This window comes from Tachypleus tridentatus, chromosome 8 (assembly GCF_004210375.1).
Source record: "Tachypleus tridentatus isolate NWPU-2018 chromosome 8, ASM421037v1, whole genome shotgun sequence".
NCBI classification, from domain to species: Eukaryota; Metazoa; Arthropoda; class Merostomata; order Xiphosura; family Limulidae; genus Tachypleus; species Tachypleus tridentatus.
This window is the reverse complement of record NC_134832.1, coordinates 27,775,477-27,792,289: the sequence shown is the minus strand read 5'-3', so window position 1 is coordinate 27,792,289 and position 16,813 is coordinate 27,775,477. Positions and strand designations below refer to the sequence as shown.

The 16,813-nt window shown below is 34.8% G+C and overlaps 1 protein-coding gene across 1 annotated transcript in view; it reads right to left on the bottom strand.

Moving 5' to 3' along the window:
- The window catches only part of LOC143222043 (neuroglian-like), a 132,788-nt gene extending 116,261 nt beyond the window's left edge, over nucleotides 1–16,527 (bottom strand). The window contains exon 1 of the mRNA XM_076447873.1: nucleotides 16,388–16,527. The gene's annotated coding sequence lies outside the window, so the exon portion shown is untranslated. The remainder of the gene's footprint in view (nucleotides 1–16,387) is intronic.
- Nucleotides 16,528–16,813: the final 286 nt, after the last annotated feature.

Here is a 16,813-nt window from a genome sequence, read left to right as displayed (position 1 = left end):
TACCTAATTGTTATACAACAAATGCTCAGCTACAACGCCTGAATTTTTGTCTATCTGTACAAGTTTTATCCCCCGGTATGTTAGCGGTACGTTTATGGACATATAACACTAAAATGCAGGGTTCGATTTCCGCGATTGGGTAGCTTAGTGCCAAAATAACTACACGTGGTTTATTTTCTTGCGATTTTTCAAAATAGCAAATGCCGAAATACAGTTAAAACTGTGTAGAGAAAAACGTACGTTTTGTATATTTACTGAAAATTTTAAATAAAAAAGAAATTATTTTACTTTTAGCGTTTCTTTTATAAACATATTTAATCACAAAACTTTAATAAACATGGACGCTTTATAATTTTATATTAGCTCTCTACTGGTTAGGGCGCTCGACTCGTAATCTGAGGGTCGCGGGTTCGAATCCCCTTCACACCAAACATGCTTGCCCTTTCAGCCGTGGGAACATTGTAATGTGATGGTCAATCCCACTATTCGATGGTACAAGAGTAGCCCAAGAGTTGGCGGTGGGTGGTGATGACTAGCTGCCTTCCTTCTAGTTTTACACTGCTAGAATAGGGCCGACTAGCGCAAACACCCCTCGTGTAGTTTTGCGCGAAATTAAAAAAAACAACAACTTCTATTAGTTGTAGGCGACACTAAATTTAATGAGTTTTGTTGCTACTAAAGCTGAGTTCCGCTAACATATTTTATATGAACAAAATAACAAAAAAAGACGGAGAAAATTTTATTGTTCTAGGGGCGCCACCTTTTCCCCTATTTTCTTACCACTCCTATAAACTTGTCCAACAAGTTCCTGAATAAGAAACCTGTTTACGATGTAAAGATTACAGAGCCTACAGTTAAATATTCTCCTGGTAGATTAACATTTAAGTTTATAAACTTAGAACGCTAGAAGTTGGGGTTCGAATTTCCCTGTTGGGGAGAATGCAATTAGCCTACTGTGTGGCTTGACGCTAAAATAAACAAACAAACAAATACATAGTTAAATAATGCTTTTATGATGTGAAAAAAAAGATTAAAGAAAACCATTATCTTCCTATAAGATTTTCACTTAACATTAAACCTAAAGACTAACTAACTGTTTCTATAACATACAAATTTCCTCTATCACATCTTGCCCCAGGCTCTTAAGTAACGTAATCTACCAACTACATTTAGTGTTAGAGCTTTAATCATTTGAAATCAATCTCAGAAAGGTATTTTATCACGCAGAACAGACAATAAAATTCATATTTTCATTCTAAAAATTACTTTTTTCTTTCCTATAACACATCAAAAAAGTTCAGGGTTAGAAATTACCGCCCGTATCTTGATCTAATGCGTACAGTAAATTAAATGACAAGAAATAAATACACAAACAGAAGACATTAATAGTCAAATATACGATCTATGTATATCAAAACAGTTTCTCATGAACGTCTGAATGTTGTTTGTTTTTCAATTTGCTATATTAGCTTGCTATGTATATTACCTACAGAACGTTCAATTCAATAATACAGTTTTCTTAAAATACTTGAATCTATTTATTAACGTTTTTCCACGTTTCATTATTTTAGTTTCTCGCATTTGTTTTCTTTTATGCACGATGAAAACTATATTTCGGTTTACTCTTTATTATAGACAGGTACATTACAAAAACCGAACTCTGTAAATACTGTATTGTTATTTCATCGTTATACAGTTACATTAGAGTCGATGGGAATTTTATGCACGTACATAGAGACCGTTGATAATTAGAAAAATTTTAATAGCTAATTAAAAAAAACAAGTATTTCCATTTGATGATGGCAACACTTGCAACGTCACGTTGAACAACAACCAAAATAATTACACAAATCAACGTGGCTCTACCTGAGAACACGGTGGTTTCGCAGTGTTTCGAAAGAGTATTAACCTACATTAACCTTAATCAGAACCAATATTGAGTATATGGGAATCACAGTATCTGAGAACCAAAGATTCACCCTGAATCCAGGTCTAACCCATTACGTTTTGGGTTTTAATCCTCTAAATATACCAAAGTGACAGTCCAGAGTTAAGCTAACAAAACAATGTATTAACCTAACCGGTTTGACACATAAAAGTAATGTTAACGGCGAGGTAGAATTTTAACGAGTCTACGAAAATACGAAAATTATAATACCAGAAAACCAAGATCTGAGTGTATAGTTCACAGTTTACTCACCTATTGAAAGTACCAAAATTATAGATCCAGAAAACCAAGATCCGAGTGTGAACTTGACAGTTTATTAACCTGTTGGTTGCTATGTGCCTTGTTTTTATATATACGTTGGCGGTCATGGCCTCCAGTGTATTACGATTTCTAGTAGCGTGTAGGTCTATGTTGCTATTTTTATATTTCATCCATTTACTAATGTTATTCATGTATTTGACCCTTACTAATGTTATTCATGCATTTGAACCTTACTAATGGGCCCGGGATGGCCAAACATGTTGAGACGTGCGACTCGTAATCTGAGGGTCGCGGGTTCGCATCCCTGTCGCGCCAAACATGCTCGCCCTTTCAGCCGTGGGGGCGTTATAATGTAACGGACAATCCCGCTATTCGTTGGTAAAAGAGTAGCCCAAGAGTTGGCGGTGGGTGGTGATGACTAGCTGCCTTCCCTCTAGTCTTACACTGCTAAATTAGGGATGGCTAGCACAGATAGCCCTCGAGTAGCTTTGTGCGAAATTCCAAAACAAACAAACAAAACCTTACTAATGTTATTCATGTATTTGAACCTTTGTCTCTCTGTATTCTTCTTGCCTGTTATTATAGTTTTCTTGACTCTCTCTTCTATGTCCTAAAAACAGACACCTCTAAACTTTGCCCTAAGTAATATTTCCTCATTTGTCTTTTTTCTTTATTTTTGTCCAATCCAGTAGCCATTATTATTCTTAGTAAATATACTGCAGTCAATTGCCTTTGCCTTCTGTTGTGCAAGAGTGCTCATTTAACTACAGCTGGTTTACTGTCCTAGATATACTAGGCATTCTCCAAATAAAACAATCTACTGTTCTGTTTCCCCAACGGTGTCAGATGCTACACCTTTCCCAAGAGCAGTGGCGTTCACCTCCCGAAGTATAAATTATCTTATTAGACACACTTAAATTGTATATCACGAAGCTAGTCGGTGTATTTTATATTATATTGATCTTTTAAATGTACAAAAAGTATGGTTCCAGAAAACCAAGGTCTGGCTGTATACTTTACAGGTTACTGACCTATTAAAAGTACCAAATATATAGTACCTTAAAGCCAAGGTTTGAACGTATAGTTTACAGTTTTTCGTATCGACTAAGGCACGTTCAATGAGATAAAACGATGAAAAAGAGCACATTAAAGAGCTATATAACAAGATATACAAGATTTGATACTGTACCTGATATTACACTATATTCACCATGTAGGAATACAAAAACTGTAGTACCAAGTAGGCATGATCTGATACTGCACTTCCTATTATACTAAACCAACCCATTAGATAATACCAAAACTATAAGACCAGATAGACAAGCTTAGTGGTGTATCGGCTTTTCTTCTGTAATTACCTACTAGATATACCAACCTATAGTACCAATTAGATACGGTCTGGTATTGTACATGTTACTTTGTTATATCAACCCAGTAAATGTACCCAAAACTGTGGTACCAGTTAGACATGATCTGTGGGTACTGTACCTATTATTTAACTATATCCACCAAACAGATGGAATATATATAGCACATGGTTTGATGCTATACGTGATGTTCTATTATGTTCCCCAAATAGGTATACAAAAACTGTAATACCGAATAGACATCATCTAGTACTGTATATGACACTGCTATATCGATGCCGAAGTCCGAACTACGACCTGTAATGTGTGTTCTATGAATGAAATAAACATATTATAACGAATGTGTTTGATAATACATATATTATAATGAATATGTTTGATAACCGATTTCTAAAAGTGAACTTGTAGAAGAGACCACTGTTTCAGTCCTCTAAATATGACAAATGTAAAACAACTTCAATTACATTCCAAAGAAATACTGATGACTCCACATCATAACCTAACAGTGTACCAGCACTCCTTCTACTAGAATTCTCGAGTGAATTTAGTCACTTGATCCATTGTGGACATTGATACCATGACTGAATTAAATGACTAGTCATGTTAGTGATCTCACAGCTTCCCATTCAATTCGTCAATTCTGTTCCTTTTTTATGTAGCGGATTTACCGTTATTTGTCTATTTTAATACCTACGCTTGTTTCAGTACAGTTTTCTTTTTTGAGTGTGATGTATATTATCGGCTGTGTACTGCGCAAGTTCCGCCTGTTTTATAAATTCGTGATAGTAAGAATCATATAGTATGAAATATTTATTTCATGCAAACGCTCGCTCGTTTTCGAATAATTTTGAAATTTCTAGAAATTCGCGTGGGTCGTATAAAAAGGGTTAGCCGAGAGACAAAAAAAGAATATTCTTGGTCAGCTACAGTCAGTGTGCTACAGCAGTCGGAATCTATAATTGTGATTAACACCTATTATTCAGAACACTAGAGAACTGGACCAGGGACGTTTGTAGATTTCGAACATTACGAGCCGTCTAAGTTCAGTGAATAAACTTCGAACGTTAGTATTTGTACGAGAACATCAAATATTGACGTCGGCGAAAGCTTACGGATTCTCCAAACTAGTTTGCAATCAAAAGAAATGTACAGGCGTATCAATAAAGAATTCATTTGTTCTCCGTGAACGTCGATAAAAGATTCAGTTCCAGACCAAATATAAAACTTAGTGTTGTTTGTAAAACTCTTGAACATAAACCATCATTTGTAACAACTATTAGTTATAACCGTTACTATAAGTTGTATTATTTTGTTTGTATGTTAAAATATAAAATTGTGTGTATCAATCTTATTGGCAAATAACATCATAAATTTGATACAGATTAACACTTAACTAACTTCTAAATTAAAATTAAAATTTTCGGTTATTTGAAATTTTAATATCTAGTATGCGTAACATAAATCGAAGAATCGTCCGAAATAATCAATAACGATACTACGTAACACTTAAAACATGGCGACGGATATCACGATTTCAGTTTCATCATTCAACACTGCTAATATGAACTAAAAAGGAAATATGCTGGTTTTATTGCTTCACCCGTAACGTGGAGTGAGCACTGAAGAAACTGTGCACTGTTTGAAACCAATAATAGCGTTCGTAACAAGGGGACGATGAAATTATCAGTCACGTTAATTCTCCGTGTTATTTTTTCCCTTTCAACTAGCAGAACAAGGTGCTGAATCAATCGTCAGTTGACCAAGCCTAGTGTAAATTATGCATGATCACGCCGAAAATAAGCCTTAGTCGTGATGTGCAAGAACGAGGTTACAACACGAAAATGCATTTTTACCAACTTTCGCACTCACAAAACCTTTAGAACCAGGCGTGGTTAAGCGGTTAACGTGCTGAATTGTGAATATGTTGCTCGAAAAAAATGCGCTCTGCACTTTGGAATCATGGACATGCTAAAACAGTAGCAGTCAAATCCAATTATTTTCTCATATACAAGTAATCCCTGAGGTGGCGGTAGGTACAGCTAACTGCTTTCCCCCTCGTTTATCAATTCAACATTAGATACATCTAGCTATGTAGAAAATGCTCCTGTGTAGCTTTTTGCGAATTTCTGAAAGATTGAACTTACGTTTTTTACTGTTAATAGATTGAAGTAATTTATATACAAATTTCCATACATTTAAAGAGCTAGATTTTCAACACAAGTCAGGATTAATGTCTCAGTAAAAGCTATATATTTTACGTATCAGTGTTTGACTAGGATCTTGCCATAAAGGACCGGCATGGCCAAATGGTTAGGGCATTCAACTCGTAATCCGAGGATTGTGGGTTCGAATCCCCATTACACCAAACATGCTCGCCCTTTCAGCCATGGGAGCATTATAATGTGTGGTCAATCCCACTTTTCGTTGGTAAAAGAGTAGCTCAAGAGTTGGCGGTGGGTGGTAATCATTAGCTGCCATCCCTCTAATCTTATACTGCTAAATTAGGGACGGTTAGCGCATACAGCCCTCCAGTAGGCTCGAAATTCAAAAGCAAGCAAAACCTTGCCATAAATAAAGCTAGAATTTATTTATAATGGAACGTGACTCAGAAATAACTAAAATATTTCAACTTATTATAATGACATAAAGGCACTTCTAAAATTCCTCATCAAATCAAACATATCAGGGTTTAAATTTAATTCTATGGAAAAATCACTAATTAATCGGGTTATATTTTAATGCCTCTATCTTGGCAGACTTTTCGGACACCCTACACACACACATATTTATATATAAAAACTCTTGTCTTAACACATAAAGGGTCTGGCATGGCCAGGTTGTTATGGCACTCGACTCGTAATCCGAGGGTCGTGGGTTTGAATCCCCATCATACCATACACACTGGCCCTTTCAACCGTGGGGGCGTTATAATGTGACGGCCAGTCCCGCTATTCGTTGGTAAAAGAGTAGCCCAAGAGTTGGCGGTGGGTGATAATGACTAGCTGCCTTCCCTCTAGTCTTACACTGCTAAATTAGGGACGGCTAGCGCAAATAACCCTCGTGTAGCTTTGTGCAAAATTAAAAAACATACAAAAAAAATAACACAAAAATTGCTTGGCGATTTCAAGAAAATACAAATACTCTTACTTCAGTGTTTTATAAGATGGTGGTTTAATTCAAATATTCATTAATAAATTGTTTTCAGTAGATGTTACCTATAACGTATGATTAGTCCGAGCAGAATTACACGAGTTCGAACTATCACATTCATTTCAAAGATAGCAAATCAGTGTGCGTTGGCTCGGCATGTCCAGGTGGGTTAAGGCGTTCGACTTGTAGTCTGAGATTCGCGGGTTCGAATTCCGGTCGCACCAAACATGCTCGCCCTTTCAGTCGTGGAGGTGTTATAATGTGAAGGTCAATCCTACTATTCATTGGTAAAAGAGTAGCTCAAGAGTTGGCGGTGGGTGGTGATGACTAGCTGCCTTCCCTCTAGTCTTACACTGCTAAATTAGGAACGGCTAACGCAGATAGCTTTCGAGTAGCTTTGCGCGAAATTCAGAAAAGAAAAGAAAGAAACAATGTGCGTTTTCGGGGCCCCATCGTTTAGACTTCGAACTACGTTAGCCGGCCAACCTATCTGTTGAACTCAGAATAACCGCGAACTCGTACACAGGATCACTCATCAAGTTCCATCGCGTATGCTCTGGAAAGCACGGTGTAATGTAAAAGTCATCCATTGTAACGTGAGAAATTACAAAGATGTTCTAAGTGTAGTTATCGAAAACCATATTTAAGACGATTGTCCTCATACCATGTATAAGATATATCAACCTATTGGATATCTAAATGTCAGCATTAGATATGTCTTGTTTCAATTTGTGTCTCAAGTTACTAAATAACACTAATTAATACTCTAATTAAATATAATTCTATCCAGTTGAAACAACGAAATATCTTAAAATATTAAATGATGCATCAGCTTGCAAGATTTGCTTTGCTTTGAATTTCACGCAAAGCTATACGAGGGCTCTCTGCACTAGCCGTCCCTTATTTAGCAGTGTAAGACTAGAGGGAAGGCAGCTAGTCGTCACCACCCACCGCCAACGCTTGGGCTATTCTTTTACTAACGAAGAGTTGGATTGACTATCACATTAAAACGCTTCCATGACTGAAAGGGGCGAGCATGTTTAGTGCGACCGGGATTCGAACCCGCGACAGGAGTCCAGTGCCTTAACCACCTGGCCATGCCGGGCCAGCTTATAAGAATAGATTTAAGTGTGTGTTAATACAGTCACAGATATCAATTTCATTTTCCACTTTCGAAAATTTTGTTATATGAAAAAAATATTTAAAACTTATTTAAAATTGCATGTACAACATATTTTTGTGTAAATAAAGTTCGTTTTATAACTGTTTAAACTCAAGCTTTTTAATACAGAAATGTCTCCCTCTGTATTTTAAGTATTTAGAAAGCTACTTAATTGTTGTAAAAATATAACTTTCACTTTTGGATACCCGAGAAATACTGAGAAGCTGTTAAACGAGCAACTGTTAACTTGGAAATACGGCAACATGAACGGACGTAAAAACGCTGTTAAAACTTCAAACTGCCTATGAAATAAGGGTAAACATCTCTTTAAGAGTCTTGTAAGTATGCGAGAAATACTAACAGGTAGCTAAAGTGTAAACAAAACTTCGAGTATCTTGGAAATACTAGTAAGTCTTTAAAAAATTAACTAAAACTTCTCAGTATTTTGGAAATACCGATTTTCCTAAAAGTAAAACTAAATTCATAAGTATCTGAGAATCACTAAGGAGCATAATTATTACTTTACAACACTAATAATTCGTAATCACACTTATAAAAGTTAGAACTGTTGTAAGGTAGTAATTAAACTTCTAAGTTCATGCGTAGAAAATACTGAAAGATTTGAAAAGTATAATAGGAATTCCAAAATATCTCAGGCTACTGAGAGGTTGAAAAGGTGTAATTAAACTACTAAGTACTTAGAAAATACTAATAATTCTTTAAAGTGTAATTACAACTTTTACGTGTTTAAAAAAACAATGAACGGTAAAAAAAATTAAGTTTCTAAGTATCTCGGACACACTGACAGATGGTCAAAGTGTAGTTAAACCTCTGAGTATCTGAGACATAATGACGGGTGGTCAGTGCGAAGTTAAGCCTTTAAGCATCTAAAACTAGCATGTGGTACAAGTTGGTGGTAGCTTTGAAAATGTCTTTAGACAAATGAAATGCCTTTATCGTGTACCTGTGGACTCTCCGCGTAGTGGCACAAGTATTTTCCGACAAGTTTGGTCAAAAACTGTCCTGAAGAGTTTGAAGAGTTGAAAATAGCTTTTAAAGTGGCATTTCCTCAGGGAGTCTAAACTCTACCCAGTTGACAGTTTTCGACAAAAAATTGCTGAAAATACTTGCGCTGCTATGCAGAGAATCTGCAGGTACGTGAAAGAGTCATTTCATTTGTCTGAAGGCATTTTAAAAACTACCTCTAGCAACCTCTGACTTTTACCCAAACCCTCCAAAACCTTTTGACAAACGGTCAAAATGTATTCATGCTTCGAGTTTCTATAAAAGAACAAGTAGTTAAGGCATAATTTGAATTTTTTTGTATTAGGAAAATATTAATAGGTCGTAAAATTTTAATGTCTAATATCTTCATATCTGGGAAATACTCATAGAATGTATTCAGATATTTCTATGAGCTTGGAAAATAGCGATATATTATAAAATTTTAATTGCAACCAAATATATAGGATGGTCCAAATTATCTTTCCTACTTTAAAATTTAATAAATAACTCATTGAGGAAATACATCCATGCAGTTTTCAACATCTTGTAGCCCAACACAAACAGCTTTTATTGACAGCAGATTTTTACGAGTGTCTGTTAGTGACTCTCAGCATATCTAACTGATATTTGATTTCAGTTCACATTCGCTGCAACATTTTTCAACAGTTACGATGGTGATGACGTCGGCTATCTTAGTCTTTAGTTCCATGATGTTTGCTATAGGTGCGTGATACGCAATACCATCAACATACCTCCATACTTCTTTTTTATAATGATATCTATAACTTCGCTTCACCACAGTCACTGACTTGGACTCTGGAAGCCAAACGACGCATTAAGTCTTTTCTTGTACGGTTGCCATTTTACTGGGTTACATTATTTAACGAAGTGAAAACAACAAATAGAAACACGCAATAAAACTACTAAGAATTAAGCTACAATATTTTGAAAACTACGTGACTGTATTTCCTTAGTTATTCAATTTTCAAAATTTAAAAAAGGAAAAATGATTTGGGACCACCCTGTACTTCTTAAAAAGATAACAGCTCATATACATGCAAGGCTGATAAAAATGTAATTACTTCTTTACGGTAAGAAATACCAGTAAATCATAGAAGCGTAATCAAACTGTTAATTAGCCAAGGAACGCAAGGCTTAAGAGTATAATAATTAACCTCCAAAGTACGTAATAAACAGTTGCATGCATGCCAACGACGAATAAGAAGGCTTTGTGGGCTCGAGACCTTCCCTTAACCATAAACTGTTAAAATTTATGCAAAAAATATGCACAAAGAAAGACTATGATTTAAAAAGTTGAATACTTATCTATAACCTGAACTACTTTAAAACAATAAAAAATACGAAGGCTGGAAAACATAAACAAAGAAAATATATGTATAGGAATTACTGATAGGTCGGTAAACTATAAACAAAACTTATCTAGGGTGTACTTACAGATTAAAAAATATATAACTAAAACTTGTGTATGTCTAGGAAATACTGACGACCTGAAAATAAAATATAATAAAAACTTGTTTGTATATAAGAAACACTGACTGGCTGGAAAATTATAATCAAGTCTTGTGTATATTTAGGTAACGGTCACAGGTTGAAAAAACATGTAATTAAAATTCTAATTATGTGGGAAGTCCAGACAGATTATTAGAGGATTAACTGAAACTTCTAAGCATTTAAGAAACATTGACAAGCTATTTAAAAAAACGCCTAATTAAAACTTCTATAAATATTGGAAACTGTACCAAGTTATGAGTGCATAATTAAAGTAAGATAAATACTGGGAGGTCTTATAAATGTAACTGTAAGTATCTTGGAAATAGTAACACATCCTGAAATCATGTCGATTTTTTACATTATTAGGAAACACTAACAGCTCTGTTATGATAAAATAGGATATTGGGACGTAAGCTGAATATTTTATATTCATGATGCAAGTTTTCACCATGAAAATACGTGCTTACTTTTATACCACCTTTCACTCTGCATTACGTATGTTGTGATTTCCTTTTCAAATAATACGCATATATGAAATACACTATTATCGTAGAACGCATTTTTTTATCAAACATCACGTGATGGCTAATGCAGCATATAGTTTAACGCCTTGTTTCCTCTAATTTTGCTATTACATTTACTTCCAATCTTCCTGAGTATGATTTATACATTCACATCCAACCTTCCACAGTGTTGGTCTATAAATTCATACCCAACCTTCCAAATAGTTGATTTATACACTCATACCCGACTTACTATGGAACTGATTTATAACACACTCTCACACACAACCTTCCACATTGATGGTTAATGATTTCATATCCAACGTTTCACAGTTTTGGTTCATACATTTATACACGACCTTTCATAGTGCTAATTTATAAATTTACACTCAACATTCCACAACACTGGTTTGTCAATTCATACCCAAACTTACACGGTGTTTCTATTATTTACAAAACCGAAGTTTCATTTTACTTGTACATTCTTACTCTGTCGTAAGATAGGCATTAAAACTACTTCATATAACCCCCCCCCTCCTCCCCACATTTTTAGTTTTTTGTATCTCAGAACGGTTGGCATGGATATTAACACTTTCACTGACAAGGAGAGAACAATGTTTTTTCTTAACCTGAAGATGACCTAGGAAGGTTGAAACGTTGTTCTCTCCTTATCAATAAAAGTGTTAATACCTATACCAGCCGTACTGAGATACATTTTTATTCCCAAGTGGGTTTCTCGTCATCAAGAATTTTGTCATCTTTCTTTCTTTTTTAATCATTTCGAACATGCCAGCTAAAGGGCAATAATTCCTGCATTCTGAATACATTTAACTTAAGAACATACCTGAACTAATCATATAGCAGTAGAGATGATACACTACTTTTGTTTTACAACGTACCTAAAATCATCAGCTATAGTTATAAAGATTAGTTATCCGCACTCAGTGTTTAATGATATTCGATCTCGTCACATCGTTATACACAAGAAATATCCAAATAATTGCCTTAAATAATCATCTACCAGTTTTGTAACATTTTCTAAAGCTTAAATGTAGCAAGCAACCGAAAGAAATCACATTTATCACTCAGTTGCAGACAATCTCTTGACTTCCGAACCACTAGAGAACGTTGGTGAGATATTTTTATGTTATTCAGCTTAGATTTTGATCAAACTGCCAGTTTTCTACACTGCTATATTCACTATTATTGTTTACTCGAAAACTAATCCAAGATGGTGATTGCCCATGATACATTTTCTCTGTTTTTAATGTCGCGTCAAAAGGTCTTTGTAATTTCATCTTTTCACAGTTCTGAGGATCTGCCTCTACAGTGTGGCCTACTAATAGTGACCGTATAATAGATTACGCAAGACTGGTTGTTTTCTTCCAGTCAAAACAAGATTGGAGGGCGACAAGGACGTCAAGTGTATCACAGGACTCGTGAAAAAAGTTGGGAAGCTTCCAAGTAGGAGTGTTCCATATTTCCACGTGAGCCATAATTTTGCGTCTAAAGTTGGAGATGATAGAAAACATTCATAACAGCCTCTAAAAGGTGCGGTTACTGATGAGACGAAGTAAACGTAACTACTCTCTCTGTTACGACGAATATGAACATTAATAAGTCTACCCGGTTATTACATTACACACTTGTCAATATCTCTGTCACATGGCACAGTGATATAAAATAATATCTCGACGTCTTGTATACAACTTGCAGTTAGGATTCCTACGGTAAAGTTTCACATGTGACTTGAGGTGGTGTAAATAGGTAAATTATATTCTTGTTCGGTCCTCAAGCCTGTAATTAATAAAAATGATACACTGACTGTACAGTGAACATAGTACGTGAGGATACAGCTAATCGTCACATGTACATCGGCTGTATTATCCCATGTGCTTGGGGTAAAATAAACCTTTCTACATAAGTTTGTTTGGTACCTTTTTATTTAAGGTAGACCAACTTTCGTACTGTAAAACATTATTAATCATGTCCTGAATTTGTGGTACATCCTCCTCTTAAATCCTTCTGATTGGTTTGTTTGTTTTGAAGTTATGTACAACACAATGGACTACCTGTGCTCTGCCCACCACAAGTATCGAAATTTGGATTATAGCGTTGTAAGTCCGCAGACATACAGCTGTGCCACTAGGGTGGAAGGGCTTATAGTAATCGGAAAACTGTTTTGTGGTATCCGTCTATAATTATTATATTAATGAGACGTTTATAACTAGATACAATGCATGAACATTTCTTAACAGTATGGATAAAGTTCGACACATCGTTGTCCGCTAACATATGGGTGTTGATCTCTACGGTATAGACATAGGACAGTTAGTCTATTGTACATTCTTGCGCTTAAACATAAACAATTAACATATAAAATTCTACAGACTGTAAAACATGACACAAGAGGAGTGAAAGAAATGTAAACAACAGAGAGAAATATATAACAATGTTTATTCCAACAATCTAATAACTGTAAAATACGGCACAAGATTAAAGAAGAGGAGTGAAAGAAATGTAATCAACAGAGAGAAATATATAACAATGTTTATTCTAACGATCTAATGACTGTAAAACATGATCAAAACTTATCACAGGGGTAAGAAAGATATAACAGTAGAAAACATTTTCACTGATATTATTCTGAAGCTGTAATCACTGTAGAAAATAATATTATGCTAAAGAATAGACTCTTGAATGATGTGTGAAATACTCATTTGTAATGCTACATGTATATAACATAAATCTGTAACATTACACCATACTACTAATCTTACAAATGTTACATATATATAGATATCAAAGACTTTTGGTTCTCTCTCTTACAAAACATAAAGCACGACTCTCACTGATATATATTGTGCACAACGCTCAATCCTGACCAAATGATACCTGAAATTATATGATGTTCTAGATGCTGCACACTGTAGATAATGTGAAATCATATCTGCTGCATCCTGCATGTAGCTCGCATACTTTTCAATGTAACAATAGGTTACATTATGTGCATAAGACACATTTGTAACATGAACAAGCTGTATAATACAAAATACTCTAATTTGTCTATTTCTGATATTCCACAAAGCTGTATATAGGGATATCTGTGATACTCGTCTCTAACTGATATATGATAGAGGCAAGGTATCCGGTCAACAACACTCGCCATTAGCTCTCGCGCTAGTTTAATCGAATAGTGGGAGTTGAATTTCACTTGTACAATGCCTCCACGGCCCAAAAGTGCTAAGTACAAATTTGTAACAACAAGACACGAACCATAAATTATCGGATTCATAGTTCGGCACGGAAGTAACCATACATGATCAATATGTACATATTTAATTCTAGCTTTCATATAATACACGTAACAACATTTTAGATGTTACATCTCGAACATAACACAATTTTAGATGTTATGTTCTCTATATATCTAGTTTTAGATATAGTATGCTTTATTCATCATAATTTCATTGTTACATCTTTAGATGTCATATTCGCTACATAAACGCATTTTGAATGCTTTAAATAATACAGTTCTAAATTTTAAATTATGAATCTAACACAGTTGTAGATGATGAATGATTTATGCACCATACAATTTTGTTACGTTCAGTACACCCTCGCGACTAACGTAAAGCAGTTTTATGATAAACATTTCTAGACGTTACATGTTGTGTACAGTAATAGGTATAAACGTTTTATGGTAAAAACATTGCACAAATTTAAACGTGTCAAGTTGTGTATAGCACACAATTTTAGATAATAAATCGTAACGATATTCCTGGGTTACCCACAATTAATATGGGATACAGATATCAAATAGCAGAATAGATTAGAACGTCTGTTTTAATTTTTGCGCAAAACTACACGAGAGCTATCTACGCTAATCGTCCTTAATTTAGCAGTGTAAGACTAGAGGGAAGGAAGCTAGTCATCACCACCCACCGCCAACTCTTGGGCTATTCTTTTATCAACGAATAGTGAGATTGACCGTTACATTATAACTAACGGCTAAAAGGACGAGCATGTTTGATGTGAGGGGGATTCGAACCTGCGCCCCGCAGATTACGAGTCAAGTGCCCTAAGCACCTAGCCATGAGTTTAGAACGTTTGACAAAAAATTAACGAGTTTGGTTCAGTAGATTGCTATGTGCCTTCTTATGTTACCTGATTGACCACACGCTACAGATGCTTTAACCCCAGCTTCTGCTACCAAGTGCGAGTCATTTATCAGAGTTGAAACGAAATACTTGAGCTTAGTAATCGTATTAAGATGTTTTAAGCTTACACAAAAACATCGACATCCTAAAAACGGGAGCACTTCCTGGAAGCGTTTTGCATAAAATTATTTAGCTTAATTGCTACAAAAGTTTATTTACGTAGCTTGCCATACCAAGGCACCTGGATACCTGCCAAACCAGTTATGACCCTGAGATCATCTGGCCCAGCCCTAGGGATGAGTCTACCACTCTACCGTGCAACTAACAATAGTTCTCTAACCTTCACGCTACAACAGCAACTCACTCTCCCTGTGGTCTGGAAAATTATAAACCACATTTAGTGTAAGCTGCTAATTATTACTATTAATATCAGAATGGTCACTTCTGCCGTAAACGCACCTTAACAAATTTACTTCTTTTATTATAGCAGTTTAGACATTATTGTATCAGTTTAGACTCGTATAGACTAGTTCTAAAGAATAACAGATTTGTGAAAGAAATGTTAGCTGCAAACCTGTTTCAAGGTAGAAATGTCAGTTTTGACCCGTTACAATAAACTAGGTCCCTAAAATGTCTCAAAGATGAATCACGGAAGTAATCACATCATTCTTTCCGAACCTGTACCAAGTTTAAAACATTGTGCATTTTATCTACAATAAAAAAAAAGTTTATATTTGGTTAGGCTAAATTTTAGTACTGGTATCTACATCCGGAACAAATTACTCATAAAAATATAATAATTGGTTTTATAACTTTGTCATATAAACTGTAGTATGTAAAGTGAATAAAGTATTAGCTATCTATTCAATTATAAATTGATTTGATCATTTTTTCCATAACACAGTTAACGTCTTTATTCTATGTTCTAGTGAAGCTGGTGGCGAAGCAATATTTTATTCCCTCAAATTACCACTGTATCAAGAATAAAGTTCTTATATGTTTTTATGTGGGGCAATATAAGGTACTAAGATTTAAAATGTTTTATTTAACCTTCGCGTGTACAATAAAAACTAATTTCACTTTCAATCTGCATTGTCGGTAATATATAACTTAACTTTTTTATTCATTTTGTAAGATCTATAACTTGGGCACAGTTGAAACTGAAACGGCACGTGGATTCCTGGAAATGTGTGCATAAAATTGTATATCGAATTTAGCGCAGTTTAAGCCTCATCAGTCTCGTTGAACACCGCACTAAATCAAGATATTGTTCAGGAGGCAGATAAAAAATATTAGATGAAATATATTTAAATTCCTACCTTTCAGAAAGATATACAGCACTGTATATTCTTGTCATAAAGATGCCAATTTAGTTTAGGATTCCTGAAAAGTGCTTTAGTCATTAGACGTGACACAACACTGTGTCTACTTTATCACTTGCAACTAAATGTAAGTAGACGTGTGCGCAAACCACCTGTTTGAGTCTACATTTGCCACTAGATGACACTGCTCTCAGAGTAACATCACTATTTATGTAAAACCAGGGTTTCCTTTATCTACATTATACGTGGGTCCATATTTAAAACATCTATGACTTAAAATTAAATAACTTTTTTCATAAAAAAAAATTAAAATTGTATTTTATGTCAGTTAAATAAATATAACGTCAAAAATGTGCTTATTTCAGTTTCTACTAAACGAAAAATCATATTTTGCTTAAATGTTATTAAATGACAGGTAAGTAA